Source organism: Tamandua tetradactyla, chromosome 2 (assembly GCF_023851605.1).
Source record: "Tamandua tetradactyla isolate mTamTet1 chromosome 2, mTamTet1.pri, whole genome shotgun sequence".
Lineage (NCBI taxonomy): Eukaryota > Metazoa > Chordata > Mammalia > Pilosa > Myrmecophagidae > Tamandua > Tamandua tetradactyla.
In genome coordinates, this window is record NC_135328.1 from 34523633 (window position 1) to 34546978 (window position 23346).

The 23346-nt window shown below is 37.7% G+C and overlaps 2 long non-coding RNA genes across 3 annotated transcripts in view; both read right to left on the reverse strand.

The window, feature by feature from the left end:
• LOC143659661 (uncharacterized) overlaps window positions 1–23346 on the reverse strand; it is a 224843-nt gene that overhangs the window by 56176 nt on the left and 145321 nt on the right. The gene's annotated exons all lie outside the window — the stretch shown is intronic.
• On the reverse strand, window positions 16641–18331 carry LOC143659639 (uncharacterized). Its single transcript, XR_013163626.1, has 3 exons — window positions 18037–18331; window positions 17106–17197; window positions 16641–16761 (listed from the first exon to the last, which is right to left on the reverse strand). It is a non-coding gene; the product is annotated as an uncharacterized LOC143659639 (long non-coding RNA).

A 23346-nucleotide genomic window follows, 5' to 3' on the forward strand; every position in this document is an offset into this window, starting at 1 on the left:
CCTCTCCATGTGACAGACATCAGCCTTTCTCTGGATTCAAGGTATCTGTCCCTGGATGCCTTAGTTTGGGCATTTTTATGGCCATAGAACTGTAAACTTGTAACTTAATAAATTCCCTTTTTAAAAACCATTCCAGGGCGAGCCACAGTGGCTCAGCATGTAGAGTTCTCACCTGATATGCTGGAGACCCGGGTTCAATTCCCAGTGCCTGCCCATGCAAAAAAAAAACATTCCATTTCTAGTATATTACTTTCCAGAAGCATTAGCAAACCAAAACAGTATTATTATATCTCCTGAGATGATCATATGATTTTATTAATATGATGAATTAATTACATTAATGTATTTTTCTATTAAATTATCTTTGTATTCCTATAGTAAACTCAACCTTGATCATGATGCATAATTTGCACATATACAAGCCATTTAATATATATATATTTTCCTGTACTTGTTTTGTTGATATTTTGCCTAGGATTTTTGCATTTTTGATCATAAGGGAAATCAGTATCTAATTTTCCAATTTTATCTATTCTTTGAATGCTTGATACAACTGGTTGAAATCACTTTGTTTTTGAAGGGAAGATTGTAACTACAGATTTCATTTCTTTACTAGAATAAAGAAACATTTGTTTTGGTTTTGATGCTCTATTTTTATTTTGTATTTGTTCTTGAAAGTTTTCTAATGCATTGACTTTAAATAACATGTAGATTTAATTTGTTTTCTTTCAAATAATTGTTATATAGAGAAAACTGTCTTCCTTCTATTAATAATATTGTTTATATATGTTGTGTTTGTTTGAAAGGATTATGTTCCCTAGAAATGCCATGTTATAATTCTAATCCCATCATGTGGAACAGCGATTTCTTTTAAACCCTATTCAGTATTGTACATTGGAATTTGATTAGATTATATCCAAGGAGATGTGACCCTGAAAATTCCACATGCATCTTGATTACTTTGCTGGAATCCTTTGAAAGAGGAACTATACTGGAGAAAGCTTCAGAACCACGAGAGAGCAGCAGAGCAAAATCATGAGAATGATGAGAGCCAGAGGCCATGCAACCAGAGACCTTTGGAGATGGAGAAGGAATATGCCCCTGGGAGCTTCATGAAACAAGAATCCTTGAGAGAAAACTAGCAGACATCACCATGTTCGCCATGAGCCTTTTCTGCTCAGAAAGAAACCCTGAACTTCATCGGCCCTTCTTGAGTGAAGGTAACCTCTTCTTAATGCCTTAATTTGGACATTTATAGACTTGCTTTAATTGGTACATTTGTATGGCCTTAGAACTGTAAATACACAACTCAATAAATCCCTCCCTTTTAAAAGTCATTCCATTTCTGGTATATTGCATTCTGACAGCTGGCAAACTAGAAAATATGCCTTCTCCATTTATTCTTGGAAAGTTTGCAAATCTCTTGCCTATTTTCTTAACATATTAAAAGAAATAATTCTCAGCCTTGTTTGTCAATTGTATCTTTGTTTTGTACTTCATTAGTTTCTACTCACGTTCTCATTATCTCCTCATATCAACTTTCTTTGGGGTTATTTTCTTGTTCTTTCCCTAACTTATTAAATTGTACATGGACACTTAACTGATTATTTGTAGGATTTTCTTTATTCTTCCATTGGGAATCTTCAGTTCTTTATTTGCCAAAGAGTAGTCCAAATAAAGGAGCTACAGGAAGATGGGTTGGACTGAGACAACAAAATCTATGATTGGCAGAGCATAAACCCAGGAGCTGTGAAATAATCATCTTTTCGGAAAATGGCCAGACCCCCCCATGGCCACATATATACAAAAGCACAGCTACCACCAACAGTACAACATATTACATCACCGCTCCCTTCTCCAAGAACCCCAGGGAAGGGAAAGAAGAGCTTTCAAAATAGTGATAAAAGTAATCACTTCATGTACAAATAACCACAGAACTCTGCACCACAATGATACAAATAAGGTGTATCATTTACAGAGCAAGGAAAATAACTGAAAAGGATCAACCTTTGTCAGTCATTTTCATAAGGACCTTATATGCACTGTCTAATTTAATCCTCACAAAACCCAATGAGATGTGTGTTATTATCTGTTTCTCATGTAAGGAAACTAAAGCACTAGTAGGTAAAGTATCTCTCCAGTACAGACCTCTCCCCTGAATACTAGAACAATCAGTTTGAAAATCTTGTTGTCTCTACCTTCACGAAATACCCACCTTCACCACATCACCTTTAACCAAGCCACCAAGATCTTTCAATTGGATTACTGCCTTCTCCCTGCTTGTATCCTCCTACACTCTAGTCCCAACATGGTACCCACAGGGAGTCTTTTAATGCATACACCACATCATGTCATTTTCTGTAAAACTTTTCCATTTCTCTCCATTTCCCATACAGCACGTGCCAAAATCTTCACAATGGCCTATAAGGTCTTAACTTAAACAGTATGGTTACTTCCTAGACATCATATCTTCTAATTAACTCCACTGGCCAGATGACCTACTTGCTCTCCAAGAAAGATACCAGCTAGTCTCTTCATCTCCTTTGAATCTCTGCTTAAATATCACCTCATGACATCACCTGTTCACAATATTCAAATTAAAGCACTCCCATCATGCACGTCCCCAATCCCTCTCAGCTTCTTCAATTTAAATTGTTCATATCTTGTCCTATTTTTTCTTTCACATTATCATCATTTAATATATTACTCAATGTACTTATCATGTATTTCTTATATTATCTGTTTCTACCCCCCATTAGAGCTATAAAATCCAAAAATGGGAGAAAATTTTTAATCTCTTGATCAATACTCTATCGTAAATGCCTAGAACAGCGCTAAAACAAAGTAGGCATTCAACAAATATTTGTTATATGAACAAATAAAAAGGAAGAAAGTCAAATAAGTAGTAAGTGGGGGAACGAGGACTCAACCAGGGCTTTTTGTGTCTGTAGTACACCTTTAATAGCTTAAACTTTAAAAATAAACTCAAGAGGAGACTTCTGGGAAGATGGCTGTATAAAGTAGCGCATGTTCAGCCCTGCTCCACGGAAAAATTAGAGAAGGGATGGGTGGGTGACTGAGACAATGATTCAAGAGTGCAACTGACCTGGGAGAGCCTTCTGCACCATATAGGGCAACCCTAGTCACAGAGGCCGAGGAACTGAGAAGCACAAAGCTGGAGCCTAGCATTGAGGCACGGAGCCCGCAGGAGTGCATGGATGGGAGCCGGGGACTAGGAAGTAAGCCAGACCATGTTCCTTGAATGTACTACCCTCACCAGGACAGCCCATGACTGGTGACTCACCCCATACCCCATGCACCTGAACACCATCACCCACTTCCATTCCCTGAACTCCAGGCACCCCCACCCCACCAGCTACCAGCTCGCACACCTGTCCCACACCCCCAACCCAAGTGCAGCCCAACCCACTCTCCAGCAACCCTCCAGAGCACTATCTTCCCCTCCCTGTTCCCTACAGGCTGTTACCACTGCATAAAGGCTACAGGCACTAATTTCCACACCCAAGCTACCCCTGCCCCCCGCCCATAGTGTCGCACAGCCTCACCCCACTGTCTCCTGGGCTCTGCACATCAGTTTACAACATTCCTAGTCCCACACATGTGCACGGGACCCCAACTACCTCCTTCAGCACTGGGAACTTCAGTTTACGGCACTTCTACACCCAGACATGTGCGCAGCCACCAATCACCTCCTTCAGCTCTGGGAACTGCAGTTTACAGCAGTCCTAGAACTGTGCATGCACACAGCCCTCAGTCATACTTGGCAACTCTGAGAAAATACTCACCTCTGTCCCCAGCAAACTAAGACATAACACCTACCTGCTGCCACAGCTCTACACATGCACACAAAGGGCCCCACGGCCAGACCAGCGAACCTCAGGGTTACACCCCTCAGACGGGTGCACCCACACAGCTGCATCCCCTCTGGTTCTTGGGCACCCACATTCACAAGCATCAGTGTAACATTCCCAACCCGTGCCTATACCTGCCCTGAAATGAATCACTGCACTGTTGTGCCCCACTCCATACACTGCTCCCTGCTGCACATCCATCCTGCAAATACAAGGTCTTAGACTACTGAAATAAATCAACTCCCACAGTAAATCAATCAAGATATTTACATGTGATGAAAAAACAGAAGATCACTAAGCATATTACAAAGCAGACACTTATAGCTTTGCCTAATAACAAAATTAAAACTCCAGAGGAGACACAGACATAGGAACAACTAGCCAAAGATGTTCATATAACTACACTTAATAAAATATGTGGGATGGCAAATGACATAAAGGAGATCAAGGAGACAGTAGAAGAGCACAAAGAGGAATTGGAAATAATAAATAGAAAAATAGTGGATATAACAGAGATTAAAGACTCTGTTGACCAAATAAAAAACATACTAGAGGCACACAACACCAGAATGAAGAGAAGGAAGAAAGAATAAGCAATATAGAAGACAAGATAACTGACTTTGAAGACTCAAAACAGCAAACAGCAAAAATGATGGAAAGATTCGAATAGGATCTCAGGGAAATGACAGACAAAACAAAGTGCACAAATATAAGAATGACTGGTGCCCCAGAAGGAGAAGAGAGGAGTAAAGGGCTAGGAAGAGCATTGAGGATATCGTGAGAGAAAACTTCCCAACCCTTACAATGGACAGACATTTACAAGTCAAAGAATCCCAGCAACCTACAAACAGAACAAATCCAAATAGGCCTTCACCAAGACACATACTAATCAGTCTGTCAAATGGTGAGGAGAAGAAAATTCTAAAAGGAACAAGAGAAAAACAATCTACCACATACAAAAGAAATCACATAAGACTCAGTTCAGACTACTCAACTAGCACCACGGAAGTGAGAAGGCAGTGGTATGATATATTTAAGATCTAGAAAGAATAAGGCTTCCAGCCAAGAATTCTGTATCCAACCAAATCGTCCTTCAAATCTGAGGGAGAGGTTAAAGTTTTCACAAACAAGCAAATTCTGAAAGAATCTGTCAACAAGAGACCAGTCCTACAAGAAATACTAAAAGGAGTTCTGACGGCTGGAAAAAAAAAAGACAGAAGAAGGAGGTCTGGAGGAGGGCACAGAATTTAAGAGTACCAGTGAGGGTAATTTAAGGATTAAAAAGAGAAAGAGGGAAAAGAATATATCAATCTGACAAATAAATAAAAAATATAAGATGGTGGAGTCAAGGAACACCTTTTCAGTAATAACTTTGAATGTTAACGGACTAAACATACCAATTAAAATTAAGAAACATAATCCATCTGTATCTTGCATACAAGAAACTCATCTTAGATGTAAGGATAGAAATAGATTGAAAGTGAAAGGATGGAAAAAGATTTTCCATGCAGATTGTAACCAAAAGAAAGCAGGAATAGCTGTATTAATATCAGATAAAATAGACTTTAAATGTAAAGACATCATAACAGACAAAGAAGGACACTATATACTAACTAAATGGTCAATTCACCAAGAAGATAGACTAATCATAAATGTTTATGCTCCCAATCAAGGAACTCCAAAGTACATGAAACAGACATTGGCAAAACTGAAAGGAGCAACAGATGTTTCAACAATTATAGTAGGAGACTTCAATATACCACTCTCCTCTATAGATAGAACAACCAGACAGATGAACAACAAGGAAATAGAGAAGTTAAATAACTTGATAAATGAATTAGACCAAACAGACATATATAGGTCACTGCACCCCAAAACACAAGGATATACATTCTTCTCTAGTGCTCTTGGAACATTCTTCAGAATAATCATATGCTGGAGCACAAAACAGGTCTTGATAAATTTAAAAGCACTGAAATTCTTCAAAGCACTTTCTCTGATCACAATGGGATGAAGCTGGATCTCAATAACCAGCAAAGAATGAGAACATTCAGAAATATATGGAGATTAAATAACACACTCTTAAACAACCAGTGGGTCAAAGAAGAAATTGCTAGAGAAATCAGTAGCTGTCTGGAGATGAAGAAATTGAGAATACAACCTATCAGAACTTATGAGATATGGCAAAGGCTGTGCTGAGAGGGAAATTTATTGCCCTAAATGCCTATATTAAGAAACAAGAAAGAGCAAAAATCGAGGACACCTAGAGGAACTTGAGAAAGAAGAGCAAACTAACCCCAAAGCAAATAGAAAAAAAGAAATAACAAAGATTAAGGCAGAGATAAATGAATGGAGGAACAAACGGATAATAGAAAGAATCAATAAAACCAAAAGTTGGTTCTTTGAGAAAATAAGTAAAAGTAATAGACCACTAGCAAGACTGACAAAGAAAAAAGAGAGAGATGCAAATAAACAAAATCAGAAATGAGAACAGGTATGTTACCAAAGACCTTGAAGAAATAAAAGAAATCATAAGATGATACGATGAACAAGAATATGCCAACAAGCTAGATAACTTAGATGAAATGACAAATTCCTGGAAACACACAAACTACACTGAATCAGGAAGAAATAGAAGATCTCAACAAACAAATCACAACTAAAGAGAGTCAATCAGTCATCAAAAATCTTCCTAAAAAGAAAAGCCTAGGGCCAGGTGGCTTCACAGGGGAATTTTATCAAACGTTCCAAAAAGAACTAACACCAATCCTGCTCAAACTTTTCCAAAAATTGAAAGAAAAAGAACTCTATTTAACTCATTTTATAACGCTAATTTCATTTTAAAACCAAAACTGGGTAAAGATGCTATAAGAAAGGAAAACTACAGGTCAATCTCCTTATTGAACACAGACGCAAAAATTCTCAACAAAATATTAGCAAACTGAATCCAACAACACATTAAAAGAATTATAGACCACAACCAAGTGGGATTTATACCAAAATGCAAGCATGATTCAACTCAAGAAAATCAATTAATATAATACAGCACATTAACAAATTGAAAGGGAAAAATTACATGATCATCTCGATTGATGCTGAAAAAGTATTGGCAAAATTCAACATCCCTTTCTGACAAAAACATTCCAAAAGAATGAATCAAAGGCAACTATATATCAATATGATAAAGGGAATATATGAAAAAATGATAGTATCACACTCAATGGAGAAAGACTGAAAGCTTTTCCCCTAAGATATGGAATGAGACAAAGATGCCCACTGTCACCACTATTATTCAACATTGTGCTGGAAGTTCTAGCTAGAGCAATCAGGCAGAACAAAGAAATAAAAGGCATCCAAATTGGAAAGGAAGAAGTTAAACTCTCATTATTTGCAGGTGATGTGATACTATACTTGGAGCACATGACAAGATGGATGAGTCTTGAGGACATAATGTTGAGTGAAATAAGCCAGACACAAAAGGATAGATACTGTATTATTCCACTTTTATGACCTGCATAAAGGTATAATCAGAGGCTTATAATACAGAATACAGGGGACTTAGAGATACATAGAAGCTAAAGATGGGTGAGAAGTCTACAGCAAAGTCACCTGAGCTAATAAATTCAGCAAGGTGACAGGATATAAAATTAATGTGTAAAATTCAGTAACATTTCTATATACAAGCAAAGACCTACCTAAGGAGTCAGTTAAGGAAAAAATTCCATTCAAAATAGCAACTCAAAGAATCAAGTACTTAGGAATGTACTTAACTAGGGACATAACGGACTTGTACACAAAAACTACATAACATTGCTAAGAAAAATCAAAGGAATTTAAATAGGTGGAAAGACATTCTCTGCTTATGGATAGGAAGACTATATATAGTTAAGATACCAATTCTCCCCAAATTGATCTACAGATTCAACACAGTACCAATCAAAATCCCAACAACTTACTTTGAAGACTTAGTAATCTAATTACCAAATTCATTTGGAAGGGAAAGAGACCCCAAATAGATAAAAGCATCCTAAAAAAAGAACGAAGCAGGAGAATTAACAGTCTCTGATTTTAAAACCTGTTATAGAGTCATAGTAGTCAAAACAGCATGGTACTGGCACAAAGATAGAAGAACTGACCAATGGAATCAAATTGAGAGTGCAGAAACAGACCCCCAAATCTATGATCAACTGATTTTTGACAAGGCTCCCAAATCCCCCGAACTGGACAAAATAGTCTTTTCAATAATTGGGCATGGAAGAACTGGATATCAACAGACAAAAGAATAAAAGAGGACCCCTATCTTACACCCTGCACAAAAATTAAATCAAAGCGGATTAAACACCTAAATATAAGAACTAGGACCATTACGCATCTAGAAGAAAATGTAGGGAAACATCTTCAAGCCCTAGTAATAAGAGGTAGCTTACTAAACTTTACACCCAAAGCACAACAGCAAAAGAAATAGATAAATGGGAACTGCTCAAAATCAAATGCTTCTGCACCTCAAAAGACTTTGTGAAAAAGGTGAAGGGGCAGTCAACTCAATAGGACAAAATATTTGGAAATCACATATTGGATAAAGGTTTGATTTCCTATATACACAAAGAAATCATACAACTCAACAACAAAAGAACAAACAACCCAATTATAAAATGGGCTAAAGATAGGAATAAGCATCTTTTTGAAGGGCAAATACAGATGGGTCAAAAGCACATGAAGAGATGCTCATTTTCATTGGATATAAGGGAAACACAGATCAAGACTACAATGAGTTCCACCTCACACCTATAAGAATGCCTGCTATTAAACAAACAGGAAACTATAAATGTTGGAGAGGATGTGGAGAAACTGGGATACTTAGGTACTGCTGGTGGGAATGTATAATGGTGCAGTCACTATGAAAATCTGTTTGGCGGTGCCTTAGCAAACTAAATATTGAGTTGCCCTATGACCTAGCAATACCACTACTTGGTATACACCCAGAAAGCTGAAAGCAATGACACAAATAGACATTTGCACACCGATGTTCATAGCAGCATTATTTACAATCACCAAAAGGTGGAAATAAACCAAATGTCCATCAACAACACGAGTGGATCAACAAAGTGTGGTATATACATATGATAGAATATTATGCAACAGTTAGACAAAATGACATTCTGAAGCACATGACAAGATGGATGAGCCTTGAGGACATAATGTTGAGTGAAATAAGCCAGACACAAAAGGATAGATACTGTATTATTCCACTTTTATGACCTGCATAAAGGTATAATCAGAGGCTTATAATACAGAATACAGGGGACTTAGAGATACATAGAAGCTAAAGATGGGTGAACCGTCAGCTAGTGAGGTTGAACTCCAACATAATAGAATAAATAGATGTGAAGGTGGTTCTCTAGCAGGTCTGTAAGTAATATTATCATACTGAAGATGAACAAGATTGAAAGGGGTTGTATAGACCTATGATTAACACTAGAAATATGAATTAGTTCTTGCAAGAATTACTTCAAAGATATGATTCATGTACAGAGTGTTTAAGTCCAGGGTCCAGGGGGGAAACTGCTATTGCATGCTATGGGCTATGTTCAAAAGGATAACATCAGCACTACCACAGCAACAGCAGGGGTAAATAATGGGGGGAGGGACAAGTGTTAAAAGGAGGTTTAACGTGGGCAGGCACCGGGAATCGAACCCAGGTCCTCGGGCATGGCAGGCAAGCATTCTTACCTGCTGAGCCACCGTGGCCCTAGATTTCCTATTTGGCAAGGGTGTGTGTATTGGTTTTCTTTCTCTTGGGACCAAGGATATTATCTAAAATTTAGAATGCTGATGGACTGTGGACTTTGGGTACTATATTTTATTTGAACAATTAAAACACAGGGAGCCCAGAATAAGAAAGAGGTCCTTTAATTCTGTATAGATTATTGTATTGCCTGGATACATCCTAGAGTATATTAAGAAAATCAAAAAGTATTGGTAAAGTCCCTTGAGGGATGGGAGAAAGACTATGGAACTATTAAACCTTACCATCAAGGAATCCACTGATACTGTGTCAAACTTTAGGGGCACCCAAATCAATAGGCCATGCCCTCGATCCTGAGGCTTACTCATGTGAAGTTTATGTAGTTAGTGGAGAAGCTTAGACTACCTAAAGGCATGCCTAAGAGTTACTTCTGGAGGACCTCTTTTATTGCTCAGATGTGACCTCACGCTCTCTAAGTCCAACTCTGCAAGTGAAATCTTTGCCCTCTTCCCTACATGGGATATGATGTCCAGGGATGAAAGTCTCCCTGGCGACATGGGAGATGACTCCCAGGGACGAATCTGGTCCTGGTACCGTAGGATCAACAATTCCATCATGACCAAAATGGGGAAAAGTAGTGTAACTAAAAAAGTATCAGTGGCAGAGAGAGTTCAAATAGAGTTGAGAGGCTACTGTGGAGGTTGCTTTTATGCAAGCTTCAGTTAGACATTGTTACCTATCACAACCTGCCAAACCCCAATCAGAACCAATCCTAAAGAATAACTAGTGCAATATATAAGATTCCACAAGGGTTCCATACACTAGAGCAACTTTCCAGAAACCTACAACATTCAGATGGGTTCCTGGTCCAGATAAGTCTTGAAACATAGAGGGCCCAGCCTCTCTAGAACATCAGCTAGTTCCATCTCCCTACCCCATATAACTGACAGACCATTCCAATATAAAAAAGTTATAATGGCCATAGCCCAAACACCCTAAAGAGAGGCACAGAAAGATCAAAGATGATGGTGAAATTATACAGTGAAGTTAGGATTTAACAAATGAATATGAATGCTGCATCATTAAATTGATATCTCTTTTAGTCTCCAGTATCTTATAACAGCTAGAAGTAAAAACCTAAAATTATGGAATTGTAACCCAGGCCAAACTCTGAAATATGTTCTACAACTAATTGTGGTGCAGTGCTTTGAAATTTATTGCTTTTTTGTATATATGTTATTTTTCACAAAAAAAGAAGGAAAAAAACTATTGTGATGATAAAAAATATTTAAGCCTTCTAGCCTCCTATATTCTGGAGCAGCTAGAAGGAAAATTGGAGTGGATCATATGGTAGCCCATGACAGACTCTGGGATCTGTCCTGTAACTACTTGTTGAAGAGTGCTATGAAAACTATTGCTTTTTTCTTTCTTTGCTGTGTACATATGTTATATCATACAATAAAAAAGTTTAAAACAAAAGAAAGAAACAAGAGTAAGGGGGAAAATCACAGATGTTTTGTGTAGACAGTGTTTTATATTGAGGAATATAGCGGAAAGTACTTGCATTTTCTATGAGACATTGTGGATGTTGTTCACTATAATGCCCTCTATATAAAAATCCAAATTAAAGTTTTCTCTCTGGTCTCAGTACCAGGAATAGCTGTTATTCTTGTTTTTCAGATGAAGGAACTAAAGCTTATGGAGGTTAATCAATTTGCTAAAAGCAACTAGTAAGAGGATTGCAGGAAGATGGTGGAAGGGGAAGTTCCAGGAAACAGTGCAGCCACCAAAACATTTTAGTGAACTGGCTGGAGCCTATTTTGGAATTCTGGAATCTAGTGAACACCTGCAGCTCCCAGAGAAGAGCAGGATGAAGAAGCCGCTAAATTTTGGTAAATCCTGTTGAATTTCACCTTCCCTGTAGTAGCTACAACCCCCAACCCACAACCATATGGCAGGCACTTTGGGTCTCAGTCCACATTCCTGGTGCAACTTGTTGGTGCCAAGGGGAAGAAAATGGACTTTGACCTCCAAAAACATTGGTCAGATGCTGATCAATACTTTTGATCACTGAAGGACCAGCAGGGAGGATGACCTCTTTGTTTCAAACCCCGAAGGCTAAAGCAACTAAGGAGTCTTAAAGAGACAGGACCCAATTTTTTTCTTTTCCTCATTTAGGAGCAAAAACAGTTTGGAAATATTACAAATGTTTGATGCCAACTAGTAATCCCAGAGTGGGAGAGTTACATTTCCAGAGTGAAACAACAAATACTCAGAATGTACAGTTACCAACACAACAAAATTATAAAACACACGAAGAAAGGGAATGTATGACCCATTCACAGGAAAGGAAATGAATCTGAGGGAAAACTGATACATTAGAATTATTAGCTAAAGATGTTAAAATAACATTCTTAAATATGTTCAAAGAGCTAAGGCAAACAATGGACCAAAAAAATAAAGGAAATTAGGAAAACACTGTCTGAACAAAATAAAGAGAAGGAAATTATAAAAAGGAAACAAACAGAAACTGAGGATGAAAAGCAAAATAGATGAAATGAAAAACTCACTAGAGGGATTCAGCAGATTTGATCAAGTAAAAGAAAGGATCAGTAAACTTCAAGGTAATAATCATAACATTGAAATTATCACAGTGCAGAGCAAAAAAGAAAACCAAATTGAAGAAGAATGAACAGAAACTGAACGACCTGTGGGACATCACAAAGTGTGCCAACATACACACCGTGGGAGTTCCAGAAGGAGAAGAGAGAGTAACAAAGGAGCAGAAAAAAGCTATTCAAATACATAATTGCCAAAAAAATTCTTAAATCTGATGAAAGCTGTATGTACACATTCAAGAAGCCAATTTCTCATCTGCAACCATGGAAACCAGAAAACAGTGGTATATTATATTTAAAGTCTTAAAGGAAAAAAAACATCAAAAATGTATTCTATATCTGAGAAAACAATCCTCCAAGATAAAAAGATAAATTAAGACATTTACAAATAAACAAAAATTGATGGAGCTTATTACCAACAGACTTGCTCTACAAGATATGCTAACAGGAGTCCTAGTGGTTGAAATAAAAGGACAGTAGCTTGAAGCCATAAGAAGAAATAAGGAACATTGGTAACAGAAACTAGATAGGTAAATATAAAATCCTGTATGTATTTTGGTTTATATCTGCTTTTTTCCCTACATGATTTTAAAAATCAATGTATTCCACAATAATTGAAATCTATGTTAATGAGCACACAATGTATAAAGATGCAATCTGAAACAGTAATAATATAAAGGAGAGGAAACAGATGGATAGGAGTAGAGTGCTTGTATACCACTGAAATTAAAATGGTATTATTCAAACTACATTGCTATTCCTTTAAGATATTAATTGCAATCACAAAAGTAACCACTAAGAAAATAACTTTAAAATACAGAGAAAAGGAAAGAAAAATGCAATCAAAATGTTACAATATAAAAAATCAACTAAATACAAATAAATGCAGTAATGGAGAAAACGTGTAAGGCATACAGAAAAGAAATACCTAAAAGTTTTAAAGAAAATGCTTTCTTTTCAGTGATTTTCTTAAATGTAAATGGATAAAATACCCCTATTAAATTAAAAGATGAGAAATGACAGATTCAATTTAAAAAAAAAAAGTGATCCATCTATACATATGGTTTCCATAAGAACCACTTTAGATACTGTTTTAGTTTACCAGGGCTGCTATGAAAAATAACATGCAATGGGTTGGTTTAGACAACAGGAATTTATTATCACATGATTTTGGAGACTAGTAGTCCTGCATCATGGTTTCAATAAGCCATGCTTTCTCCCAGAGTCCTTAGCTTGATGGTGCTGACTTGCATAATCGTTGACATACACATCTGCCTCTGTCACAAGGTGATCTGCCTTTTTCTCATTCCTGGTTTCTTCTGACTTCTGACTTCTAGTTCTCTTGCTTGGTCATCTGTATCTCTGGTTAGCTTTTAGGGACTTCAAACATACGGATTAAGGTAGACCCTGTTTCAACTTAGCTTCATCTAAATAGGAAGTTTGAAGATATGATTCAAAAATGAAGGGATAATATATTGTAGGATTTCAATTTTTTTTTGAGATTTCTTTTGTGACCTAACATGCAATCTATCCTGGAGAATAATCCATATGCAATTTATAAGAACCTACATTCTATTGTTGTTAGGCAAAGTGTTGTATATATGCCATTATATCTAGTTGAATTATAGTATTGTTCAAGTCTTGTATTTCCTTATTTATCTTTACCTACATGTTCTATCAATTATTGAGAGTGGTGTGTTCAAGTCTTCTACATTTGGCCAGATAATTTTTCTATAAGGGCACCACATCCAATCAATGGGGAAAAAATAATCTTGTTAACAAATGGTGCTGAGACAATTGGAAATTCACATACAAAAGCATAAATTTAGATCCTTAAATCTCACCATATACAAAAATCATCTCAAAATGAATCAATGCTCTAAATATAAGAGCAAATATATAAAACTCTTAGAAGAAAACATTTGGGAATATCTTCAAGAACTTATATTAGGCAATAGCAGAGTCTTAGAGTTTATTCTAAAAGCATGAACAAAAAAGGAAAAAAAATAGACAAATTTTACTTCATCAGAACTTAAAACTTTTCAAAGGGCAGTATCAAGATAGTGAAAACAACACTTGTAGAATGAGATAAAATATTAGGAAACCACATATCTGATAAGGTTTACGGTCCAGAATATCTAAAGAACAGCTACAAACAAACAACAAAAGACAACCCAATTAAAAGTGGGCAAAGGATTTAAATAGATATTTTTCTGAAAAGATACCTGCCTGGCCAATAAGCACATAAAAAGATGCTCACCGTCATTCATCATTAAGGAAATGCAAATCAAAACCACAATGAGATACCACTAAACACACACTAGGATGGTTATTATTTTTAAAAAATTGAAATGAACAATGTTGACAAGGATAGGGAGGAATAGGAACTGTAGTACATTGCTGGTGGGAATGTAAAATGGTGCAGCCACTGTGGAAAATAGTTTGGCTATCCCACAGAATGTTATGTAAGAATTAGCATATGACTCGGCAATCTCACTTGTAGGTATGTATGCCAAAGAACTGGAAACAGGGACTCAAACAGACATATGTACACCCATGTTCATAACAGCATTACCACAACAGCCAAAAGGTAGAAACCACCCACGTACCATCAACAGGTGAATAGATAAACAAAGCACACGTATAATACACACACAATGAAATGCTATTTAGACATGAAGGAAATGAAGTTCTGTACATGGATGAAGGTTAAAAGCATTATGTCAAATGAAATACTCCAGACAGAAAAGTAAAATTCATTGAAGGGATTCAGCAGCAAATTTGATCAAGCAAAAGAAAGGATCAGCAATCATCAAAATAGTAATAATACCATTGGAATTATCAGAGTGCAGTGCAAAAGAAAAACTGAGGGACCTGTGGGATACCATGAAGTGTGCCAACATACACACCACGGGAGTCCCAGCAGAAGAAGAGAGAGTAAGAAAGGAGCAGAAAAACTATTCAAATAAATAATGATCCCTGTCATGGTCAGGTTCATGTGTCAACTTAGCCACATGGTGGTCCTGTTCGTCTGGTTGGGCAAGTGCTGGCCTGTCTGTTGCTATGAGGACATTGCATAGAATTAAATCATGATCACACCAGCTACATCCACAGCTGATTCCTTTTATAATCATCAAAGGAAAGTGTCTTCTGCAATGAGTGATGCTTAATCTAATCACTGGGAGCCTCTTAAGAAGGATTCAGAAGAGACAGTTCTCTTCCTGCTTTGGCTGGCGAGACTCTCATGTAGAGTTCGTCCAAACCCTCCATCAGAATCGTCAGCTTCACAGCCTACCCTACAGATTTTGGATTCTGCATTCCCACAGTTATGTGAGACACTTTTATAAACTTTGTATTTATGAATATTTCCTGTTGATTCTGTTTCTCTAGAGAACCCTAACTAATACAATACACTAAGCCCTGAATAGAGAACAAGAAATGCAAAGTCTTTATGTCTGTGTGCCAGCCCCTGTGCTGAGTAATTTCCATGTGTTTCCTCATCTAACATTTTGAGTTAGAAATTTTACCAATAAAGAAACTGAATCTAAGAGAGTTGATGTCACTCCCTAAGGTTACAAAGCTTGTAAGGGCTGGAAGAATATTGGCCCGAGTCTGACATACCGCAGACTCTGAGAATATGAGCCTTGTCCACTGTGGAAGGCACAGGAGCCCGTGTGCCCTTGGAAGAAAAGTGGCCACTATTAAAAGAGAATTCAAGAAATATTTTTTATAAGATTCAACCAGAAAACCCAAATATGAATAGATCTAAGACACATATATGAATTAGACACACACAAACACTCACAGGTACACAAATTTAACTTGCTGATTTAGGAATTCTTGCCACCTGTGACAGCACAGTAACTCCGTTATTCAGTTACCCACAAGTTATATAAACACAAAACACAATAATACACGCAAATATTGGAACACAGCACACAAGAATCAACACAATCACACATAAACACAAATACTGGAATAGATGCAAAACAAATATAAAATACCCAGAAACACATGCAAATCACATAACAAATATCTATAACTCATCCTCATGTCTAGACATACACAAGGCAGCATATGTGAAAGAACAAATTATCACATGCATCACACACAAATCATACAAGCAACCCAAAATTGCATACATGTGTCGTTTCACATTTAGGCAACAAACGACACACTTGGTCTTGCACACACACCCTCATCAGGTGAGGGCTTCCAGACCTCTACACAGCACAGAAGACAGTCAGTGTGTGAATCACATAGCCCAATTCTTCACAGAAACCATCACACAGTCAGTACCCAAAAATAAATGAATGGCAAGTACACAAACACCATCAACAAACACACATATCTCACATACATGAAAATGTATCTCATAGGAAAGAGATTTCACAAACCCACATCACCAAGAAGAGATTTCAAGCCTTCTCTCTTATGCTTGTTACAGTAGAACTCAGAAATCTTGTGCTCCACTTGGACAGCACATCAGTTTTCCTCCAGATTCCTCCTAGCTGTGATGTCAAGCCTGGGAGTGAAAAAGTGGGAATTATTGAAAGATCACAGGCCAAATATTTGGGATCAATGACATTGATTAAAAGGCTTCACTCATGCACATAGTGGTACACTTCCCGAAGTGGGGCTTATTTGGAGCTTTATGTGTTATGTGAAAGGGGGGAGGGAAACAAGGTTATGAGTCAATTACATATTTCAGACACCATTGCATAAGTGCACATACACACATACACACACAGAAATAACAAAGAAAATATGCATATACCTATATTATACTTGCACCACAAAAACACACAGATCCATCATATATATATATATATATATATGTATGCAAATTTATCATCATATAGTTTATACCTTGGCAAATGATAAATTTCCAGCTGATTTTAAACTGTCCCACTTCTTGGTGAACTCAAACACCTTCAGACCACTCTGCTGAGTCTCTGCATCTGTTGACACCAGGAACAAAAGAATAAGTGAAATATGGCGAGCTCACTAGGTATGACCTTGACTCCACATTAATGAGCAGCAGTTTCCTTTTTACCAACCGGTGTGGACTCAGAGAAGTCCTTAAGCTCCTAACCAAAGAAATACCGTAGTAGGCTAATTGCCTCCAATTTCCCCTGGGACCTTGGCCAGGAGCCTGGGCAGAGACTGCAGAGACTGGACTAGTAGAGTCACCAGAGAAGTTGTCTCAATTACTAAGGACAACCAGAGCTTCTCTCTGCCTGCTCAGAGCACTGAAAGCAGGAATGGCTCAGGCATCATCTGATTTTGATATAGGCCATGCACTGGGTCAGAAAAATCTGGAATTGGGTCTGGACAATGTCACTCACTATCTATTGGCCCTGAGCAAGAAATTAACTTCTCTCAGCCTTCTTTCCTTAGCCAAAAAGTGTAGACAATAACATCATTGCCATCTATGAGGCTATACTTAAAATTATACGAGGTTTTGCCTACTAAAGCACAATAAAATTAATTTTGATCATAATAATCTTTCAGTCAGACACATAATGTGATTATAAGCCTCCTGGAATGTGGTGGAGTGTGGTGGATTGAATGCACCCCTGTTCCATGGGACAAGATAGGGGATAGGGAGAGAATGACCAAGACAGCATCCCAGTTGGGTGAGGGATCATACAGTACTCTCCAAGGTTTTGGGGGGAGGAGGGGGGAAGGGGGGAGGAGGGGATAAGGATGTGGAGAGTAGGGTGGGTCCAATCGGCTGTGATCCCCACTAGGGGCCCAACAACCGCGCATGGGGAGATGCAAATCAAAGGGAACTGACCATCCTTCCGCTCCAGCCTGCCCCAGCTGCTGCCTGGGGAAACGTCCCCGAGTGCCCCCTCAGCCACCAGCGCCCGTGGGGAGCCCAGAGGCAGGCCTGGTCATCAACTGCCAAAATCCATAGCCCTCGGGCGCTGGGAACGATCGCCCAGCCGGATGCCGCGGATGTGGATCCCGTGGCGCACGGTGTATGGCGGGTCCACCGGGCACCAGGCGTTGCAGGCCTACTGCTCTCCCAAGCGCTTCCGACGGCTCCTCTGTCCCGAGTTTTGGGTCAGCGATCCCGCTAAACCTAGATCTTCCCAGCCGCTGAGCTCGAGGAGGGGCGGGCCTGAGGGGAGGAGATGCATAGGAGCGCCACCTGGTGGTGAAAAGCAGTAAGTACAGGCTTTCAAAGTCCCTTTCAGCCTAGGGCTTTTTTTCTTATTTTTCTCTTTTTCTAAATATACTTTTTTCTATATATATTTTATTAGTAGTATGAGTATTATTTTATTTTTTATTTATACACTTTATATATTCATATTTTATTGATCTTTTATTTTTTGTTTTTTATTCGTTTTATTTTCTTTTGATTTATTTTTCTTTCCTTTTCTTTCCCCTCTCTGGACACCAGTCTCAGTGCATTCCCAATTTATCTTGGGTGTCCCCTTCTGACATTAGGCCTACTGCTATTGAGGTGTGGTTCTTTTTAATATTTTTATTACATTTTAATTTTATTGTTATTTTTATGGAGGAGCTTGGGCCAAGAATCGAGTCTGGGTCTCCCACCGGGCGACTCTCAAGTAGAACCTATACCCCCTACATAAAGTCTGGGCCTTGATTTGTCCGGGAATTACTGACAAACTAAGCGCAAAAGGAAAATTTCACTGCAAAAACCAGTACACACAAAACTTTAGACAAGTGAAGGAATCCAAATTGTAAACTAACCTTACTAAGAACATCAAATGTCCCAAACACAACAGAAAATCACAATGCATGTGAAGAGCCAAGCAGAAATAGCCCAGTCAGACAACCGAATCAAAATCAAAACTTTAGAAACAGCACAGAATATGGAACAACTACGCAAGGATATTTATAAGAAATAAATGCCATCAGGAAGACATAAGAAGAGCATAAAGAAGAATTTGGAAGATTAAATGGAAAACTGGCAGATGTCATAGAGATGAAAGATACAGCAGACCAAATTAGAAATATGCTAGAGACATAGGACAGCAGATTCAAAGAAGCAGAAGGAAGAATAAATGAGCTGGAACAGAACAATTGAACCAGAGTGCACAAAAGACTAAATGGCAAGAAAGATGGAAAAAATAGAACTGAGTCCTAAGGAAATGATGCACAGAAAGAGGAACACAAATATAGGAATCATCGGGTGTCCCAAAAGGAGAAGAGAAGAGGAAAGGCCTGGGAGAGTTAGTTGCAGATATAATTGGGGAGAACTTTCCAACCCTTATAAAAGACATGAAAACACAAATCACAGAGGCCAACAACCTCCAAATAGAATAAAACCAAATAGGACTACTCCAAGGTACATACTAATCAAACCGCCAAATGTTGAAGGAAACAGAAACTCCGGAAAGCACAAGAAAAGACATGCATGCTACACACAAGGGGAAACACGTGCGACTGAGTTTGGACTACTCAGCAGGCACCATGGAAGCAAAAAGGCAGTGGTAGGACGTATTTAAGATCCTGAATGAGAAAGACTTCCAGCCAAAAATTCTTTATCCAGTCCTTCAAAACTGAGGGAGGGATTTTGACTGAGAGAACTAGTCAACAAAAGACCTTCCCTACAAGAAATACTAAAGCGAGTCCTGTCAGCTGAAAAAAAAAATGATCAGAAAGGGAGGTCCGGAGGAGGGCACAGAATTGAAGAGTATCAGTATTGTTAACTTAAAGGATAAAAAGAGTGAAAGAGGGAAAAGAATATATATATATATATATACATATATATATATGTATATATATATATGACAAATAAAAATTAAAGGATAAGATGATAGAGTCAAGAACTGCTTTTACAGTAATAATTTGGAATGTTAAGAGAATAAATTCATCAATTAAAAGATACAAATTGGAAGAATGGATTTAAAAATAAAATCCATCTATATGCTGTTTATATAGACCCAAGGGGATGCATCTTAAACCCAAGGACACAGTCAGATTGAAAGTGAAAGGATGGGAAAAGATGTTCTATGCAAGCTGTAACCAAAAGAAAGCAGGAACAGCTCTACTAATATCAGATAAAATGAACTTTAAATGTAAAGACAACATAAGAGACAAAGAACAACACTTCATATTAATAAATGATAATTCCCTGAACAGATATAACAATCATAAATGTTTATGCTCTTAATCCAGGAGCTCCAAAGTACATGAGACAAACATTGCAAAACTGAAGGGAGCTGTAGACATTTCAATAATAATATGGGACACTTCACTATAGCTAGAACAACCCAACAGAAGCTCAATAAGGAAATAGAGAAGCTAAACAAAGTGATAAACGAATTAGACTTAATAGACATATATAGATTACTACACCCCAAAACATCAGGAAATACATTCTTTTCTAGTGTACATAGGAGATTCTCCAGGATAGCTCATATGCTGGGACATACAATGAGTCTTTATAAATGTAATAAGATTGAAATTATCCAAAGCACTTTCTCTGACTACAGTGGAATGAAGCTGGAAACTAACAATAACCAATGAACCAGAATTTTCACAACTATATGGAGATTAACCAACATACACTTAAATAATCACTGGGTCAAAAAAGAAATTGCTGGAGAAATTGGGTAAATGTATGGAGATGAATGATAATGAGAAAACAACATATCAGAACTTACTGGATGAAGCAAAGGCAGTGCTGAGGGGGAAATTTATTGCTATAAATGCCCATATTTAAACACAAGAATGAGCAAAAATTGAGGACTTAACTGCACACTTGGAGAATTTAGAGAAAGAACAGCAAACTAACACCAAAGCAAATAGAAGAAGACAAATTAGATTAAACCAGAAATAAACAAAATGGAGAACAATAAAACAACAGAAAGAATCAACAAAACAAAAAATTGGTTCTTTGAGAAAATCAATAAAATTGATGGACTCCTAGCTAGACTAACAAAGAAGAAAGGAGAGGACATAATTAAACAAATGGGAAATGAGATGGGGGAAAAATCCAACACAGAACAAAGCAAGCAAAGCCTAAAGCAAGAAAGAATTTGGAAGAAGGAGGTGGGGTCTGCAGAAGGAAAAGAGAGGAGGGAGAAATAGATTGAGGAATATATTGGAGGTGGTGGGCATGAGAAGAGCAAGTAAGCATCTGGAAGGAATAATTTGAGTAACTGGATCCAGCTATGCCTGAAGCCTGATGCACTCCAGGACTTTTCTGTTATGGGAGCCAGCAATTCACTTTGATACCCTCAGCAGCCACTGTTTAAAGACATAGGCAGAATTTTATGATGGCCCCCCAAGATTCCAGGCCCTATATTCACACCTTTACCTATTTATTCTGCCTATTTATTCTGTCAGGCATGGATTAAGACAGTACTGTGAAAGAATTTTTCAGATAAAAGAAGGAAAAAAAGAGTCAATTGTGATGATAAAAAAAACTGTTTAAGCCTTCTACCCTCCTATATTCTGGAGCAGCTAGAATGAAAAATCTGAGAGGATTGTATGGTAGCCCATGACAAACTCTGGGATCTGTCCTGTAACTACTTGTTGAAGAGTGCTTTGAAAACTATTGCTTTTCATTTCTTTGCTTTGTATATATGTTATACTATGCAATAATGAAGTTGAAAAAACAGCATGGTACTGGCACAAAGACAGAAGTATTTACCATTGGAAATGAATTGAGAGTGTGGTGACAAACCAGAAAATCTATGGACAACTGATCTTCGATAAGGCTCCCAATCCACTGAACCGAGAGAAAGAAGTCTTTTCAATAAACAGGCATGGGATTATTGGATATCAATAGCAAAAGAATGAAAGAGGACCCCTTCCTTACACCTTATGCAAAAATTAATGAAAAATGGATTAAAGACCTAAATATAAGAACCAGTAACTTAAAACTTCTAGAAAAAAATGCAGAGAAACATCTTCAAGATCTAGTAATAGGAGGTAACTTAAACTTTACACCTAAAGCACAAGCAGCAAAAGTAAAAAAATAGACAAGGTGCATGGGTAAATTTCAGTGGTTAGAATGCCAGCTTTTCATGTGGGAGACCTGGGTTCAATTCCTGGACCATCCACACACCCCCCCAAAAAAATAGACAAATGGAAATGCCTTAAGACCAAGAGCTTCTGTGCCTCAAAGGGCTTTGTCAAAAGGTGAAGAGGCAGGCAACTCAGTGGGAGAAAATATTTGGAAACCACGTATTGGATAAAGCTTGATATCCTGTGTGCATAAACAAATTATATAGCTCAACAACAAAAAACAAACAACCCAATTGTAAAATGGGGAAAGGATATTGATTGACACTTTTCTGAAGAGCAAATCCAGAAGGCTAAAAAGCACATGAAGCGATCTCAATTTCATTAACTATAAGGGAAATGTAAATGAAGACTACAGCGAGATGTCACCTCACACCTATAAGAATGGCTGCTATTGAACAGAAAACTTCAAATGTTAGAGAGGATGTGGAGAAATTGGAACACTTATTCCCTATTAGTAGGAATGTGTAAAGGTGCGTCTGCTATGGAAAACAGTTTGGCAACTTCTCAGAAATTAAATATTGAGTTGCCCTATGACCCAGTAATACCACTACTCTGTATATACCCAGAAGAGCTGAAAGCAGTGACACGAACAGACATTTGCACACTGATGTTCATAGCAACACTATTCACAATTGCCAAAAGATGAAAACAATACAAGAGCCTATCAACAGATGAGTGGATAAGCAAAATGTGGTATATACATAAGATAGGATATTATGCAGCAGTAAGCCGAAATGGTGTCCTGAATCATAGCACAACCTGGATGAATCTTGAGAACATGATGCTGACTGAAATAAATCAGATACGAAAGGGCAGATATTGTGTGATTCCACCATTATGATTCTGGTAAGGTAATCTCAGAAGTTACACAGTACAATATAGTAGACCTAGAAGGACACAAAACCTAGAGATGAGGGAGAAGCTACCCCATGAATTTGAACCTACATGCGAGGGAGAAGATAGAAGTGATGGTAACTAATCAGTGGGGTTATAAGTAATGTTGCCATATTGAAGATGAGTATGATTGAAAGGGGATTATAGTACCATGTATCCCACTGATTCAGTTTATAGTCATAAATAAGCTCTTGTATGAACT